We start from the raw sequence: 17,364 nt of genomic DNA, 5'->3' as shown, positions 1-17,364 counted from the left end.
TTTGTCCCAGTTTTCTCCCAAGTGGGAAAATTGCACCAGTGAGAAATGTAGGCTGTGAACACACATCTTATTCCTCACTGCAGTGCTCTGCTTGGGGACATTCCTGTCCCCACCACCCTGCCTCACCATTCACCCCCGCCAGAGCTCATTGTACCCTCCATTCTGTCAGCAGAACTACTCACAAGTGCAGCCAGATACGAGTTAGTAAAGACCTATTTGAACTGTTCAAGCCAATCCAGGAGCTGCAGCCAGATGAAGGTGAACACAGCCTACACGATTTGCCCCAGGTCTCACAGCAAGCCTGGCAGGGCAGACAGCTAGCATGACAGCTGCGAGCCCATATTTCCCCTTCTTTGAAAGACAAACGGTACTGATCCCAAGCAAAACACAGAATTAACAGACATGATGAAGAAACCCACACCTCAAAGGTTATTTTCATCATTTTCACTATTTTGTCTTGCCCAAAATCTCCAATTCCACCACAATCTGATGAACATAGAGAAAAAAATATTATAAATTATAACAAATTTTAGGTTTTTTTTTTTCCCCCTAATGATTTATCCTTTAATTTTGTATTACAGCATCACACCAAAACCTACCCTGTGCCTCAGCACAGTGCAGACACTGGCTGTGGTAGTCCCTGCGCCCTGGAGCTTACCAGCAAGATACCAAGGAGCTAGAAGTGCAGGCAGGGAAAGGACAGAAACAGCAAAAATCAGAGGATGCTTCTGCACAGTGGTTTGTGAGCATAAATCCCACTCAGCCAGTAAGAAATGACTCACTATGAAGAGGTTCTGACCCTGCTACCTATTATGCTCAACAGCCGATCTCACTGAAATTATTTATCTAGTTATTTACATGGCTTCCATTAGAGCAATGGCTGAGCATTCACAAACCAGATGGTTTTTTCCTCACCACACTCCTGAGAAGGAGCACATGCTGTTAACTCTACATCACAGACAAGGAATAGAGATACTAAAAAGACAAATGTTTTTTTCCGGTCTGTCAAAGCCCTGTATCATGCCAAAGGGCTCCTGTGGGTTAAGGTGCTGCACTCAGGGACCAGCCATCAGACTTAAATCATAGGCAGACCTCTCACCACCCTGGTAATTCTTCCTTGAACGCTAGCTTCTAAATTGTGTTAATAAGGAAAATAAAGAGATAGAAAGGGGACAAGGGAAAGGGGAAAAATAGGAAAAGGAAAGTAAAAATAAGAAGAAAAGGTCATAATAAATACTGCAACATCTGAAAAAAAGCAAGCTGCAGCAACAGAGGAACCAGTCACTCAGTTCACTGAGAGGACTGAAGTAATTGTTTTCTAGAAGAAGCATCATTCATCACATTTCCATAACCCTGAAAATGGTCTCACAGTCCCTTCTTTCAACATTTTAAGACTCACATGCATATGAACTCTCACATTTCCTTTCTTCCCCTATCAGTCTTCTGTTGTGGAAGAAATCATGGGAAAAGGACAAAGATGTGAAAATTTCTGCAGCTGTTCTGCCAGGGCTGAATCATGAAGATGGAAAACCCAAGGACAGAGCACCCCACAAAAGGACTCAGCCTTCACTGCCAGTTGACTCTTGCTCTTTAAAATGGTTAAGAGCAGAAATGCATTTTTGCCGATATCCCAGGAGGCAGTTCAGAGCTCAGCATACCAGGTTGTAAGAAAATACAACACATCTGATAGCTCAAACCTCCAGGACTGGTAGTCTTTTCTAAAAAGTAAGCCACTGGTCAGCACAAACTCTCCGGTTTGATCACCAGAAGGACTTCTTGTCTGCAAACTGCCTAACTCTCTAAACATAATAGCCCCCTTCTGGCCAGAGAACAGAGGATTCCTGAAACTCACCCTTTGATCTGCAAGAAACTGAGCCTTCTCCCGAAATTACTCCTCAGATGTTTAATTCTCTCTCAGGTTACAGGATGAAACCTTTCCTATCTCTCTATTAAAGCAGCATAGACAGATGGGATAGTCTTCATCTTTCAGAATTTTGGAAGTTCATTTCACATTTGTTTTAACAGGAATGGGACGTTGAGAGCTCCTGTTGAGGTAAAAAAAAAATAGACCTGTAGACTGTGCTCAATCAAAGCCAAGAAAATCCCAAGCTCGCTAGTCCCTCCACAGTGCTGCCATCAATTTAAAAAGAAGCAGGGTAATGTAAGTAGCATAGCATAATGGTCAAACTTCCACCTCCACACATGCTTCCAAATCTGTGCTATCTTAGCCAAAGCAGGGAATTCCCAAATTAAAAGAACAAACTGTTTATCCCGACACGAAGAGCTTGTGGGACTACAGGCAACACCTAGCACACCATCTAGCTCACAGCCTCTGTGGAGCAGAAGCAAGCAGGCACCTCCACTCTCCCCAAGGTTACACTTGCACCTCCACAGCTCCCAGCTGAGGTCTGCTCAGAGAGATCTGCTGGCAGGGGCATGACTGCCACCTTCGCACTGACTGCTCCCCCATCCCTGGGCAAGACACATTGTCTTGCTCTGAGCATGCACAAGGAGAGTACAAAAATGCTCACAACCACTTTTGAAAAATCTTCACGAACTGCAGATGAAAACCCCTGTGACCGCCATAGTGCAGGTGGAGCTGTACCAGAATCACCATAGGATGTGAATGTCTTCTCTTTATTAATGGGTTTTAGCCTCTCCTCGTCCCCAGTCCAAGGCAGGGAGATGTTATTGCCCTTTTCCAAGGTATAAAAAAGCCCAACACAGCAGATGGGTTAGACACCTCACCCAAGGTCGCTCAGGACATGCACATCTGTATTGCAAACTGATCCCAAAATGCCACAAACCCAACCTACTGCCCTTCCCTCCAGCCCAGCCTAATTCTCTGAATATCATAATGATTCAAAGCACTATTTAAAGCCCCTACAGCTATGGGTGTGTGCAAGGAATTAAGGTTGAGCCAAAAAGCTTGAATTCAGCAGCTCTGGTTGGGACTCTTCTTGGTAATAGTGAAACACAGAGCTGTGGAGTTTTAACCTGACATGGAAAACGTGGTATGTGTCGTCTGGGTTATGAAGTAAACCCCCAAGAAGATACAGTAACAATGCAAATGTTCTCTCCTTCCCAATTAACCTGTCTCCTCAACAGTCCAGTGCTGGCCACCCAGCACAGCAGAGCTTGCCCAAGCCTGCTGCTTGCTTGCATAGCAAGGGCTGCAATGAAACAGAAAAAAAAATAGATACAGAAGAACAGCTACTAATATCTCTTGCAGTCTCCCAGTATAAAGGAAGTGGCCAGGCACAGTTACACACTGAAATGAAGGACAGCCAGGACAGCTGACAAGGTTCAGAGGTCCACAGCCATGGTTTACTGCTCAAAACAGTGCTAAGCTCTTTAGGTAAGCTTTATTATTACAGATGGTATTGCTTGCCCTAGATCTGATGACCAAAATGGGGCTGTTCTTCATAATCCTTTAGAGGCTGCTTATAAATCAGAGAACACTTCACCTCTGGACACATGGCGCTAACAGATAATAAGGTAAATGGTCTAATGTTTTAACCTTAACAGGCATTTGCTTGGGTTATTGTAGACAAAAATGAGGTCAGGGGCTGTGGTCATGGGCCTTAAGTTAGAAGAGCCTCAGTCTGGGGTCATCTGCACCATCCTGGCCTTTATAGTACTGTGCACATAGCTGACACATAACAGCAAACTACAGGCTGGAGTCACAAAGGTAAGAGGGGGCTGCACAGCGAGAGATCTACCCCTACACGGCTGCACCCCACAGGCAGCAGTCACCTCGCCCTCCTGGACTCTGTCAGTCTTTTTGTCTATTAGAAACAGCAACAGCAGCTACATGATTGCTCTGAAAATAATTTCAAAGGCATCAACCCCTAGAAACACACAGGAAATACAATTTGCTTCTATATGAGCCCTTCCACTTTTCTCAGGCATTGGAAGGATGTCCTTCATAAAACATAAGAGCAGACTCTTGTTCAGACTGCATATCTGTATGGTTCCTTAGATACCGAAGAGAGCCCAAAGGCAGGTCTTGGCATCTCATCCCCTTCGTATAAACTCTTTCAGAAAGTTAGAACTGACTTTGACACGAACATGATGAGAAGTGGGGAGCTATCGCTACCATTCTGGGGAACATGCCAAACCCTGTATTGACACTCCCCACTCTGTTAAAAACAAAACAAACAAAGCAAAAAAACCCAACAAAAAACAACTCTCCTGTTTGCTACTGATTAGGCAGCTGAATTAAAACTGATGAAGGGATTGGATAGGATCCAAAGCTGTTTATCTGCACATAAATCACAGCCATGCTTTACTCAGCCAGTATGGATTTACTTAGCTAGGGGAAAGACCTCTTATTCAGAATGCTGATTATTATAGCAATTAAAATATCAATGAAGCAAACATTTGGGATAGAAAGATGTTAGGGGGTCCTGGAGAAATCAGTCCATTAAATATGAATTCAAACAAATTTCTAATTTAAAAAAAAAAGAAGATGCTTTAATAGAAAGTTGGTTTTCTTCTTCTGATTAAGTATATGATGTTAGAAAAATCCAATTCTAAAGGAGGAAAGACACAAATTAACTAGCTGGACATGCCGAAGGAGATTAACAAGGAAGGCTGATACATATTTCATGATCACAAGGGAATGAAAAATAATTGAGAGATGTACTGTCAAACCAGACACAGTGTTAATAGCTAAAGTATATGGCAATAAGAACTGCTGTTCCCACAGCTATTAATGTAAACTGAAAATTGGGAGCAGGCTGCAGCAAAAGAAAATAAATCACACTTCTTTTTTTTTCACTTTGAAAATATGTGTAAAATAAAGCCCTACCCCCAGCATTCACCCTCTGCAACCCAACCCCCCAGCAGCAAGACAAGGACTGTCATTTCAGCAAGCTACAACTTCCAGCCAAGTGATACCGGTGACTATTTCTTACTATTAATCACGGCTTATTTATTTATGCAATTTTTCTACTTATCAGAATCACTGGCCTAGAGATTATCTCCCCTTTCCCTTTTGAGTCTTGAGAAACTATTTAACATGGGAAGTGGATAAGGGGGGCAAAGAGGGAAGAGTGTCATGTAGCCAAGTTACGCATCCCAGATGGAATTTGGGATGATGTCTTGCAGTTCTGACTCCTTCAGCCAAGTTTCATACAGGAAGCATGAATGAGCCAAGGGTGCAGTGAAATACACTGGAGCCAATAAACAGCACTTGACTCCATTAACACACTCATGCTATGGATCCCATCATGACACCCTTGGTCACCTTGCAACATGTTTGTTCACAAGGTAGCCAATGACTTGCACAGGGAAAGGTTCAGGAGCCAAGAACATCCTCTGATTAAGCCTTACAGATGCAGAGTATGCATGTATGTGGGACGTGCATGCAGATCCCCTGCAGAAGAGCTAAATGCTGCTCATATATAAGGCTTTTATTACCGAAACACTGGCTATGGAAGGTCATGGTGTTACCAGTGAGGTAAAGAGCAAATTGGAATATTACAAGCCCTGGGAAGACAGCCCCTTCTTGGACAGACGCATCTTTTGAAGCCAGGTTTGGCTACAGGGGTACCAAAGAGAAGCCCGCATCCCATCAGTTTATGCAGGTTTTGCCCATATGAAACAATCTGTTCCAGCTGTGCCACAGAACATGAATTTGTCACCAAGTGACTGGCAGAAGGGATTCCCTCTAAGACCCTGGTTTTGTCTTCAGTGTTAGATTATTTACCTTTTTTTCCCCCAGTTACCCACAGTGCATACACAGTGCTGATCCTCTCCTGCTCAACACACCTTGTGCATCAGTGTCCCCCCTCACTCAAACAAGAAGGTGGCTTCATATTTAATGAAATCCCCTCAGATGACCAGGAAAAAGTTTCTAAATTTCTTAGATTAAAATTTTGTAATGCATACATTACAAATCTGGTAGTTACTTTCAAAAGCTATTAGTAACAAGAGTAATTTCACCCAGCATAGAAATATCTCCATTTTTGTGCTGGAGTAAGAGATAACTTTTGACGAATGTAGTTGACAAATTACTTCATAAATTTCAGAGGCATCAAGATAAAGGGTTTTATATAAATGTTGTATGATTTTTTAATGTATATATAAAAAACACTTTTACTGGACTGTTGATAAAAGCCTGAGCTACAAAGGACCTCTCTCCCCCAGCTGAGAAAAGGCAAGCTGCTAGACAAATCAGTTCAATCTCTGCCTTTCAAACAACATAAAGCAGTATAACTTTCAGGAATAACACCTCATCTGTTTTTTTCCAGACTGCCTATCAGGAATCAAGGAGTAAGTAAACATTTGAAAAGTGTTCCTCTGAGAGCAAAGGTTTAGATTTGAGTCACAGGATCCACTGAAAAGAAAAATTGCTTCTGTGCATTGGGACAGTGTCTTCCCTTCTGAAAACTTTCTACAAAGAATAAATGGAGATAATCTTTTTACAAGGTATAGCCCATATGGAAATTCATTATTGCTTCCCTTTTAAAAAGTCAGGATAGTTCAGAAAGGGAGAATGGTGCCACTATTAAAAAAAAAAAAATAATAAAAAGTATGCACAAGATTTCCTAACAACTATAGCCAGTAAAAGCACAGTCAAAAAGATTTACCATGGTCTAAAGCAAAGCTCCTGTTGATGAGAATATGAGATAAACAAAAGAGGAAAAGACATAATAAAGCCCTAACTCACTAATAGTATTTAATGCAGAAATGGGGATAGGTATACACAGAGATTGTTGATTAAATACTTTAAGGATCCATTCTTCGCCTAGTACAAAACACTTGCAAGAGTAGGTTCAGCGCTGCCGCTCCCAGAAGACTGCATTACTGCTTGTTAGCCCTGCTCAATCACTGCTGTGGAGGCACAGCTGAAAAGAATCATTGTTCCTGCTTTACAAAAGCAAAACTGAACCTCCAGAGAAGGTGAGTGATTTGCACAGGATTTTTCGGCAATTCAGTGGCACGGCCGGGGGAAGGGAGGAACCCAAACTTAAGGGCCAGTGTCCCCCAAATGCTAGTCCCCATTGCTTGCAGTGTTTCTACTGAGAACACCATGAAGTGAGCCATTATTTTCATTCCTGCCTACTCCACATACAGCTACAACTATTAAGTCTGTCACCAAAAGCATGTATGTGACATGGAAGGTCACACAGGCAGGGCCTGGGATACTGCTTGAAGACAACATTTACATCTAAGTTCTAGTTTCAACAGGTGTGCATCTAAATAAACTCTTTCCTTCAGTGGATTTATATTGGTGATAAAAATTTGGTCCTAAAAGATCTAAATTAAACCTACAGTTGCTTGGAAATAGTTTTCTGCTCTAGCTGACGTTCAGCCCAAATTCAGACTGATTACATACCATAAGTATGGCAGGGACCTGAGGACAGAGCATAATCCTGCACTATATGCACGATGTGATACCCGGACAAAGCAATGTAAGTCATGGAGCCAGACAGAGCACCCTGGGTGGTCACGCCAAGCCGCACACTTTTCTTTAACACTGATTAATTTAGGTGATTTGATGAGTCAAAGATTCAGAGGGAGCTTTATTAGTTCATTACTCTTTTTTTTCTTTGGCTAATGCAAGAGAAGTTTTAGGAGACAGAGAATCTTTTTAGCATATAGTCATGACTCTCATTAGCATTGAAAATATGAATATCAAGAGTTCAAGTGGAGACAGAAAATAATTGCAAACATCTTCAGTCAAAGAAAATGTCTATTTCTCTTCCAAAGAGTACAGCTGCTGAGCAGCATTCTGGGAGATGAAGATCAGAGAAATAAAACCCATAGATCAAAGTTCACTCTTTGCATTGTTTCTAAACCAGACCCAGGATATAGTAAGTACATCTGCCCAGGAAATTTCCAAGACCACTCTCTTCTGACCGTAAAGCTTGATTTGTCAATAATGACACATCCAGTCTTTTGGTTTTGCCACACCTACTAAAAAATAGGTGTGAGGGGACCAAGCTTGTTTTCATCTCTTGTCAGCACCCTGTGCAGCTCCCTGCGGCCTCACGATGCAGGACCCCAGGGGAGCATCTAACAGGGTCTGCTACAGTGCTGACAGCTCCAAGCCAGCAACGCCAGCTTGCAGCAGCTATACCACAAACTAAAATACTGAAAGTCCAAGCAGATTTTATGATCAAAATCACAGGGCTTCTAGGACTCCCAATAAGCAGTCAAATAGCTCTTAGTAAGGTAACATTCCTCTGCCTTTAGACTGCCCACAGTACAGGAGGGACTTATTTGAGCAAGCCTCCAGAGCATACGGGACACACAAGTACTTCTTTCCTCTAGGGACAGTGGCAGTCTGTCCCTTTGGCTATGTATCTTTCTCCAGCAGCAGGATTAGGTCATATGGTCCTGTCTTCCCTCGTCAGAATACCAAATCTATGCTCAGTATACCAACTTGCAGATGAACAGATCCTGCAAATCTCAATCCTGTATCTGGGATTTCTGGGGCTTACTGAAGACCTTTCTGCCGACTGTTGTCTGCAAATAGCATCACCTGATAAATTCCTGCAGCCTCCTTCATGTATCTTCTTTTTCAGAGGATTCCCAGGCTAGAAGCTGCCTGAAGGGCCTGCCACTTCCCCTGAAACTGTTTTGTGTGAACCCACGTTTGCCAACAGTCCAAAGTGAAATTAATCCACAGGACGGGACAAGATGGGTTATTCTGGAAAACTCTATGTTGGTCCATTATTCCACAAAATCAGAGAGAAACACTTTCTATTTCTGTCAAAATAAAAAAATAAGTTTCTATAAGGAACTTAAAAATACCTTTATATTTTCCAAACAGAAACTCCAACCTTTCCAAAGTGGAAACTTTTCCTAGTTTCAGACAGCACAAACTGGGTGCAAACTATAAATAGTATCTTCTTGTAATGCTACAGTGGAAAAGCAGTACTGCAAAGCTAACCCCTTGCAATGCTGTTTACTTAGTCTGGGATATATTCTAGGACCAAACTAGTTTCCATTTCACCATTCCCCTGCCCAAACTATTTCACCATTCCCCTGCACAAAAGTATACAGAGTTACTGTGAAGTAGCAGGAATTTGTGTAACAACGAACTCTGGATAAACACACCAGCAACATTAATAGGGATTTGAACAGATATAATTAGGGCCTGAATGTGACCTACATTACATTTTTAGTTAAACTGTGCTTCCCCACCCACGAAATAGCATCTGCAAAAGTTGCATCAATTCCCTGCACTGCAGCAGGCACACATTTTTTTAATCCAAATAGTTACAGAAACCCACCTACTCCACACACAGTCTGAAATACAAGGTCCTTGCTCCCAGCAAAGTCAAAGTCAAAGTCCTATTTCATCCAGTGACAGCAGAATTAAGAAATCCCTAAGCCATTTGAAAAACCCATGACCGTCTTCTTTGCTTTGCCCAAATTCACAAATAGGCTGCGACGGCCTCAGAAAACAGAGGCCAAGCCTTCCAGCTCCCAGATTTGTGCTTTAACGGTACATCACTGGGGCAGGAAAAATACAATGATCAGAGACCAAAACCCCTCACGCTGAGCAATCTGAAGACACAGAGACATGTGTCATTCCATCACTAACTCACCAGCCTAGAGGCCAAGTCCAAGACGAATGTCCTGGCAGCAGCCCAAGGTCAGCATCCCAGAAGGTGAACCCGTTAAGAATTAGTGAAGTAAACGCTTTCTCTCAGAGGCAGTCCCACTGCAGTCTTCTCTGAACCCCCTGGACTCTCAAACTTCCTTCTCTGGCATGCCTCTCTGGCCTTCTTCCTATTATTTCTCTCATAAGATTGTTTGTGGATAATTTATCTGAAAACGAATAAATAGATAAATAAATACTTTTCCTTTTTCTTTTCCCCTTCATTAAAAGTGTGCCTGCATTTGGCTGATATAACAATGATATTATAAAGTTCTACTTAAGCAGGGCACTCTCTACTTCTGTCAGGCCCTTCCTCTTTCCTGAGTTATGCTACTAAGATCTTGGGAAAATAGCTCATAGGCTTCCTAGTAAGCATTGCCTCCCCTTCTCCCTTGTCCCTCCTTGGAACCTTTTTTTAAACTACTTAAATGATCCCATGCCTGATCTGAGTATCAAGTCTGATTTAGCCATCATTTCTGAAGGCCTCACTTTTCATGCATCACTGACCAGGACATAGAATCCCTATTCAATATAAACATGACTCAGTTTAATTTTTCCAAAGACCACTTGTTTATTTTCTGGTAGAGACTAATGAGTAAATATTAGTTGGTTGGCTAGAATTTCATGAAGCCTCACTAAAATGAGGACTCCAGATAGTTAGATGCAGCATAAACATATGTTAAAAGGTTTGTAGTCGTCCCCAAGACTACAGAGGCATCTTCTGAGGCAGCCAGGAAAGGGACTGAAGTCAAATTTCTGAGTCTTGGTGTTTAAACATAAGCCATCTTTCCTCCGTATCTCTGTTCTCAGAAAATACGACTTTCTGAGTTTCTGCCTAGCTAGCAAATATCTAAAGCTAGCAGTTATCCACCTCCAGTATCAACTCAGTTACAATTTTAATTGCTATTGGTTTCCTAAGTTGTTGTCCCTTCTCATAGTAATTTTGCTGAAAATATACCTCCCGTCGCTGCATGGGCTCCATTCTAATCAAGCAGCGCTGTTCTCTCCACGTTTGGCACCGCATTTAAAAATCAAAATGCCAAATTCCCCTGCAAACAACTCAGATGCAGCACTTATATATGCCTATCAAATGCAGAGAGGAGTTAAACTTTGACCCTAAATAAGCTGATATATGAAAACATGACAGCATTTATTTGGCTAGAGGAAAATAGAGATTAGTTATAAAGCCTTTACTTAATTCTTTAGGGCTGTACTGCAAAACAAGCAATTATAAATCTCTTCAGATTGTTCTAAACAGTACAAGTAAACTTAAAATGAGATACACATGCCAACATCATAAATGCTTTTCCAAACAGAAATGCAAGGCACAGTTACAGTACCACTTCATGTCAGTCCAGTGCCGTAGTAATTACCAGTGTTAAGAACACACAAAGCAAAGACCAGATTCATAACAGAACCCAGCCTTTTTCACCTATAAAGAAAACAAAGTTCAAAGAAAACCCATAAAAGAATGAACAAAACTTCAGAGAAGTAGCGAAATCCTTGAGCCTGCACTATATACAGAGCTAATGACGGCTCTGTTAGTGAGCTGAAGAGGAATGGCATAAAGGATGGAGAATCTGCCAGACACTGACAAGCCAAGATAAAATGAAGAGAAACAGTTATAAACAGACTTGTTTTCCCTTAGTGATGAACTACTCTGTTCAGCTACAGACCCAGAGAAGAGACAAGAATTAGTCTATGGTATCTAAGCAAGAAAAGGTGAATGACACCTTCTTAAAGGAGGGAAGCTATTGGAAGTAAATCCTTAGTTTAACACCACAGGAAAGAGTTTTCTCATCCTACAAAGCTTCTCCCATTTTACACGGGGATAAAAATGAGACCTTCTCAGGAAAGACCACGTGTCATATGCACTCTAAGGAACAGCCTGATGCCCCAGCATCAAAGACTTCAGTTTAAAGACAAAGTTTAAATCTCCATGCTGCTTAATTTAACTAGATCCTGTAACATATGTCTTTCACTTCTCAGCCAAAAGTCTAAGCCGCAAAGTTACTGGCTATTCAGAGAGATGCATATATCTGTGTCTTAAATAGTGACATGCAAAAACTAGCACATTCCCAAACGATGCTTCTTTCTAATAACACGACACCAGCCTGCCTGAGCTATACAAGATATCCCAACAAATTCTGAAACACCTGTGCTTTCACCTTTTAAAGACAGGACTGTCTGCAGGAAGGCACGCTTTAACTCTAATCGCACAGCTTCCTGTAGGTCCATGCTTCGCTCAGTACAAATATGCACAGGTTTGTGGGCATTAACAGGGACATGTAGGACCTTTATTCAGAGAAGTGAAGGCAAGAAGGAACCAACAGACCATTTTCTCTGACCTCCTGCTGGCAACTCAACTTCCCCAGTCACAGTTGAGCCCAGTAAGTGCTACATGTTAGATGACGAACACTAATAATGTGCGTATGTAGGTCCAAAAAATATTCCTACAAAACACCCAGGGAGCATTACCTTTCCCAGGGTCCTGGAACAACTCTACTAGTGTAAATAGTACGAGTTCAACAACTTCACATATGAGGGGTGGATTGAATCTGTGATTGTTGTTCTCTGACCCCAGCCAAAAACATTGAGTTACTTCAAAGTCTTGCACGCCCTCTTGATGATTTGCATCTACTTTCCTCAGCCTTTACAGCTTCTTCTTTGACATTCAGTGCAACTGCTGCTATTGCTTTCGCTGACCACCACAAACACTATTACTAATTTTCAGCTCATCGGCAAAGAGCAGAGAAGATCTGAGAGCAACTGGGATCACAAGCCCTCCAAGCACCTTATAAACTTATGACTGGAACAGAAACTTAGAACAAAAGCTTAGAAACGCACAACTGTAATAAGAAGCTAGCAGCTAGGTAGCCCATACATCCAGTACAGAATGTTGCAGAACCAATAAATAAAACAGAATGTATTGCAAAAATTGATTTATTTCTACTGTAGAGGAAACAACGTCCACACCAGTACATATGGCTACTTCTGCAAGCATTTGTGTGTTTGCACTTGGGAAAAAAAACTTGACCAGAAGCCAGCCTTCCATCTGAAATTCTCTGGTAGATGGAAATCGATAATTTTCAATTTTTCTGATTAAAATCTCAAGCTTAAAGAAAGATTGCTATAAAAGCAATGTGTTTTTACAGGAATAAATTAGTTTTCCAACCAGCTCTCCAACATAGCCATCCATAGTGGTAGGCAGCAACTAGTGCCAGTATTTAGGCTGACCTCTAGTGGAAGGTGTCCCGGTTCATGGCAGATGGGTGGTACTAGATCTTCTTTAAGGTCCCTTCCAACCCAAACCATTCCAAGATCCTATGATTGATTTTCTTCACAAAAAGCAACACTTGTTTATTTCTCTTTGGGACACCACCCATTTTAATCTCAGGTAATTATGGAATAAAATCTATTGTCTTCTCTAGTTCCACTGCTGCTGGCACAGACCAATGACTTAACATTTTTTTTCTTTTATAATGTATAGTTACAACCCTAGCAAGCTTTGTCCACCAGATCATTCCACAAACTTTCCAAATGGCATGAGATCACAGTTTTACATTAACTTCCTGATCATTATCGAAGTCCTGGAAAAATTACATTACTTTTTGAGCAGCACAAATTCTTATGAGAATTCTATTACTTAAACAGAGTAATCATCAGCTGTGTTGGATAACATAAGCCATTTCCATGAACCGAATGCTAACATTTCAGCTTCAGATATTGCTAAACTCCCCAGTGATAATCTCATCAGATCATCAGCTGTTACCTGGGATCCCTATGAAACCTCCTTAATTAGGTACCTTGTGCTTGTCAGTATATTTAAAACAAAGCAAGAAATTATCCGTGCAACAAAAAGATAAACTTTTTGTTAATCACTTGTCTTCATCCTATTAGAATCAATGACTTAAATATCAGTATCAATTCTTTCATTGTTCACTATTTCCAGTAAGTTTACACTGGAAATACATTTGACTCACTTTTACTCAGCTGTGAGATTGTGGCAGTATGCATTCATAGTCTTTTTTTCATAGAACCTTCTTGGCAACACAGACAGGCTCCTAAAAAATGCTGTAGCAGGCAGGAGACTAGGAGTGCATTTGGAGATGCAAGACCTGGAAGTGGTTAATTAAGATCAACCGCTGCATTACAACAGCCACCAGATCAGCTCTGCTTCAAGGAAACCATGAAAATGGAACTTCGAACAGCTACCTTTGGGGTGCCCAGTTGTCTCCACAACACAGTGAAGAGCCAAAATCCCAAGTCCCATGCAACCCTAGGAAAAATCCCCACCAGCCTGTCTTTAACATGGTTTTGACCAGACACAAATGCTGTGAAGCTGTAAATCTCCACATGGTCTATAAATCTCAGCTCATACAACCACAGCACACTTAATTTTATGTTTCATATTGTGAAGCCACCAAAAATCTAATTTCCTTCTTCATTGCTGGAGATGAAAAAAGGATTCTCAACATGTAGCAATGCTACTGCAGTGCTTTTATTCAAATATGGATTATTAATGCAACTAATGGATAGGATGGACAAGGTTGACAAAACACAACTGGGCTCCCTGGTTGAACCCACTGTATCAGGCAGGAAAGATTCAACTCCACGTTTGCTGGATTCAGAACTCAAACTATTTCTACCTAGTTTGTCATAACTACCTCATTAAGCAAATTATTTCCTTTTCTGCCTGCTCTTAACCATCTAAAAAGTTTAGCCTCATTTCCAATTTGAATTTGCCCTTTATTAAATTGAATTCATTGTTCTTTGTGTTACTACTTCTGTTACGTGTCATTTCCTTTTGCCAGTATTAAATGACCCTTAAAATGATCACCCTGCTATTAAACACTTCCTCAGATGAAATTCACTAAATTCACTCCCATTCATCTCCTTTAATGTTGTGGTTTTCCTTTGGAGACCGGTTTATGAAGTTAAAATCATGATCTTGGTGCATGATACCACAGGTGTGATCTTAGCAACGGTAAAATAAGGCATGTGTAAATTCTCTTATCCTGCCACAGCTGTTTTTCAGCCTTCGGGCCTTATGAGTGATTTTGTTCTTTTCAAACACACCACACTAAAATGAGAAGTGTTTTGTTAATTTTCATGATCAACTCATTCTTTCCATGACTGCCTCCATTTTGCATTACTCATACTCAGGATACATTTGCTGAAGGCTCTGGTTCAGACCAGACTCTCCCTTTGTGGCACCACAAACATCAATACACGGAATTAAAAATCCGTGGGATCTCAGTGCTGCCCCAAGCCTTGTGAGAGGTGGCAACCAGATTCACAACGACAGGAGACACAAGGATCATGCTGCCAAACAGGGACAAAGTTAAGAACTCGCATGTTTTCCTGATGCTAAATCTTGAACTTTGGTGCACAGGATTTACTGTGGAGTCAGGCACTGTCCAACGCTACTAAGGTTGATGCAGTTGTGAGTTTCTACTGAATTGCCTCTCCCTTCATTTGTATATTTTTAAACTCAGCTGTACTCTTTCATATGCATACTACTTTCTCACTGTTTGATACAATTGTTCCCTCAGTTATGATCTTTTCCTGTATGTTTTTGGATCTGGACCAAGCCCCACCTTTTGTGCCAGAAAACCACTGGGTAACAATGCATTTTTCAGTGCATCTGAGTGAATAAGCACCACGAATGCTGAGGAGAGCAAATTTTGAAGAGAAAGAAGGAAGTAAATTAGTGTGGGAACCAGGGCCCAAAAGCCATTTTGAAAAGACATTTCTGAGCTACCTTAATCAGCTCAGCCTGCCATATTTCAAAACAGCATCAATGGACAGAAGTAATAAAACTTGTCTGATCAGTTTAAGCACAGGCATCCCTCACAGTCACTTTCCGCATGCGTGCACATGCACTCACACAAACACACACGCTTCTTCACCGGTAGGATCAAGCCTCCTAAATTTCTTCCATGAATAATTTGCAAATTGTTAATAACACACTGGAGAATCACCTAGAAGACTGTGTTACAGGATGTACGTTCTGCACCCTGAAGGTGCTCACTTCTAAGTTGTTGAGGTTTTTAATTAAATATGTATATGGACATAATCTGAATATCTAAATAGGTATATGTACATGGCATACAGTATATAAATAAACATATGTAATATCTGCATAGGTATACGTACACAGACATTTCCTTATAATTTTGGCTTCATATGTCCCCAGACAGCAAAACACTTGGAAATTTTTCTTTCAGTGGGGCTGTGGCAGCATGGTGAAAATCTCTCTGCTCTTAATTAATCAAAGGATCTCAAACTCACCGAGATATAAACTGCCAGAAGTAGAAACCTACTGAATGTAAGAAATGTGCTTTAGATAAACAGCAGGGAATGAAGTACAAGATGGCCTACTTGGCTTGACAAAGTTTTACTTTCAGCAGCAGAGTTTTTAGTGTTCCTCCTTTACTTTTAATGAAACTTTACCACGGGATCTTCCCTCTATCACGACCTGGGATTCATAAAAACAATGCAACAGCCTATATATTTTTCTGATTATATTTTCCAGAGCCAATTTCACACAGGTCGTTTATAAGTCACTCACCAGAAAGCAGAAGAGAAGAACGGTTTCCACCTCTTTACTAAAGAGCAAAAAGTCTCAAACCAAACAAAATTGTACACAGCTGTGTGACACCAGCCATGACTTTTATGAAACCATATGCCTGGCTGAATGGGGTTTCACTCAGCTGATGTAGCCTTACTGGAAGGTTAACGAACAGGCATGATCTTTGACTAATAAAGGCTGAATCCATCATAAAGGAGATGATACATTTCAACTTGCAGGGGAGAAGGAGGTGTGTGTGTGGAAACAGGCAGGACAGATCTCTGCTGAGTGCTGACAGCACTATTGGCATGACATAACTTGCAAAGCAGAGACAAGGGGCCTTTTATGGGGTTTCACTATGATGGCACATGGGGCAAGCAGAGCCACATCTTGCTCCAAAGCCCCCTGCAAGGTTCCTTCCCCAGAGCTACAAGGCAAACCCAGAGCTTGTTTCTCAGCTAGAGGATAAGAGAAATCAATGTCCCAACTCTCATCTGCTTCTATATTTGATGCTACTTACCACTTTGATGGACTGTGATGCAATTAAAAAGACAAGAGAGGCTTGTCAGCCTGGGTTATTCTTTTTTCCTCCAGGACCTGGCGGTGTTCAAGGCCAGGCTGGACAGAGCTCTGGGGGACATGGTTTTAGTGTGAGGTGTCCCTGTCCATGGCAGGGGGGTTGGAACTAGGTGATCTTTAAGGTCTTTTCCAACCCAAACCATTCTATGATTCTATGTGAAAGAAGGTCTCAGATGCACACAGGTTCTAAAGCACATGTGTGGAAGTGTGAGCTGCACCATCCCTGAGAGACAGGGCTGGGCCACCCCAGGCACCAAAGAGCTTCCACAGAAAAGAGGAATCCTCACCTGCTCTGCCTACTACAACAGAGAAAGCGAGAAGCAAAGTTTGATTTTACTGAAGCAAGCCTTCCTTTCACGGATGTGTCCATTTCTGCAGAGCCTAAGCCTGGCAGGCTTCTTCCAGCCACACAAGGAAGCATTTCCAGTACACCCTGTCCTGAGACCCTCCCTCCTTCTGTTCCCTACTCACACACACATGCTCAAATCCTGTAGAGGTAAACAAATGGTAAGACTTCAAGATTAGGTCTACTGACCTCAGAAGGAATTTTGCTCAAACAAGAATTAAGCCTGGAAGGATTTTGTCCTTACTG

The 17,364-nt window shown here is 41.6% G+C and overlaps 1 protein-coding gene and 1 long non-coding RNA gene across 8 annotated transcripts in view; one reads left to right on the top strand and one right to left on the bottom strand.

The window, feature by feature from the left end:
- The window catches only part of SEMA5B (semaphorin 5B), a 281,602-nt gene that overhangs the window by 195,260 nt on the left and 68,978 nt on the right, over positions 1-17,364 (bottom strand). For 5 of the 7 annotated variants that reach the window (XR_009727959.1, XM_061370066.1, XM_061370065.1 and 2 more), the window contains one exon: positions 9,567-9,789. The exons of the other annotated variants lie outside the window; for them this stretch is intronic. The gene's annotated coding sequence lies outside the window, so the exon portion shown is untranslated. The remainder of the gene's footprint in view (positions 1-9,566; positions 9,790-17,364) is intronic. 7 annotated transcript variants of the gene reach the window in all.
- LOC133221249 (uncharacterized) lies at positions 5,319-8,860 on the top strand. The gene is made up of 3 exons (XR_009727944.1): positions 5,319-5,464; positions 6,258-6,435; positions 8,538-8,860. It is a non-coding gene; the product is annotated as an uncharacterized LOC133221249 (long non-coding RNA).

The sequence above is a fragment of the Neopsephotus bourkii genome, unplaced genomic scaffold (genome assembly GCF_033783945.1).
Source record: "Neopsephotus bourkii isolate Nb327-2 ecotype Australia unplaced genomic scaffold, CSIRO-AGI_Nbou_v1 NB_1526, whole genome shotgun sequence".
NCBI lineage: Eukaryota > Metazoa > Chordata > Aves > Psittaciformes > Psittacidae > Neopsephotus > Neopsephotus bourkii.
This window is presented reverse-complemented; position numbering and strand designations above follow the sequence as displayed.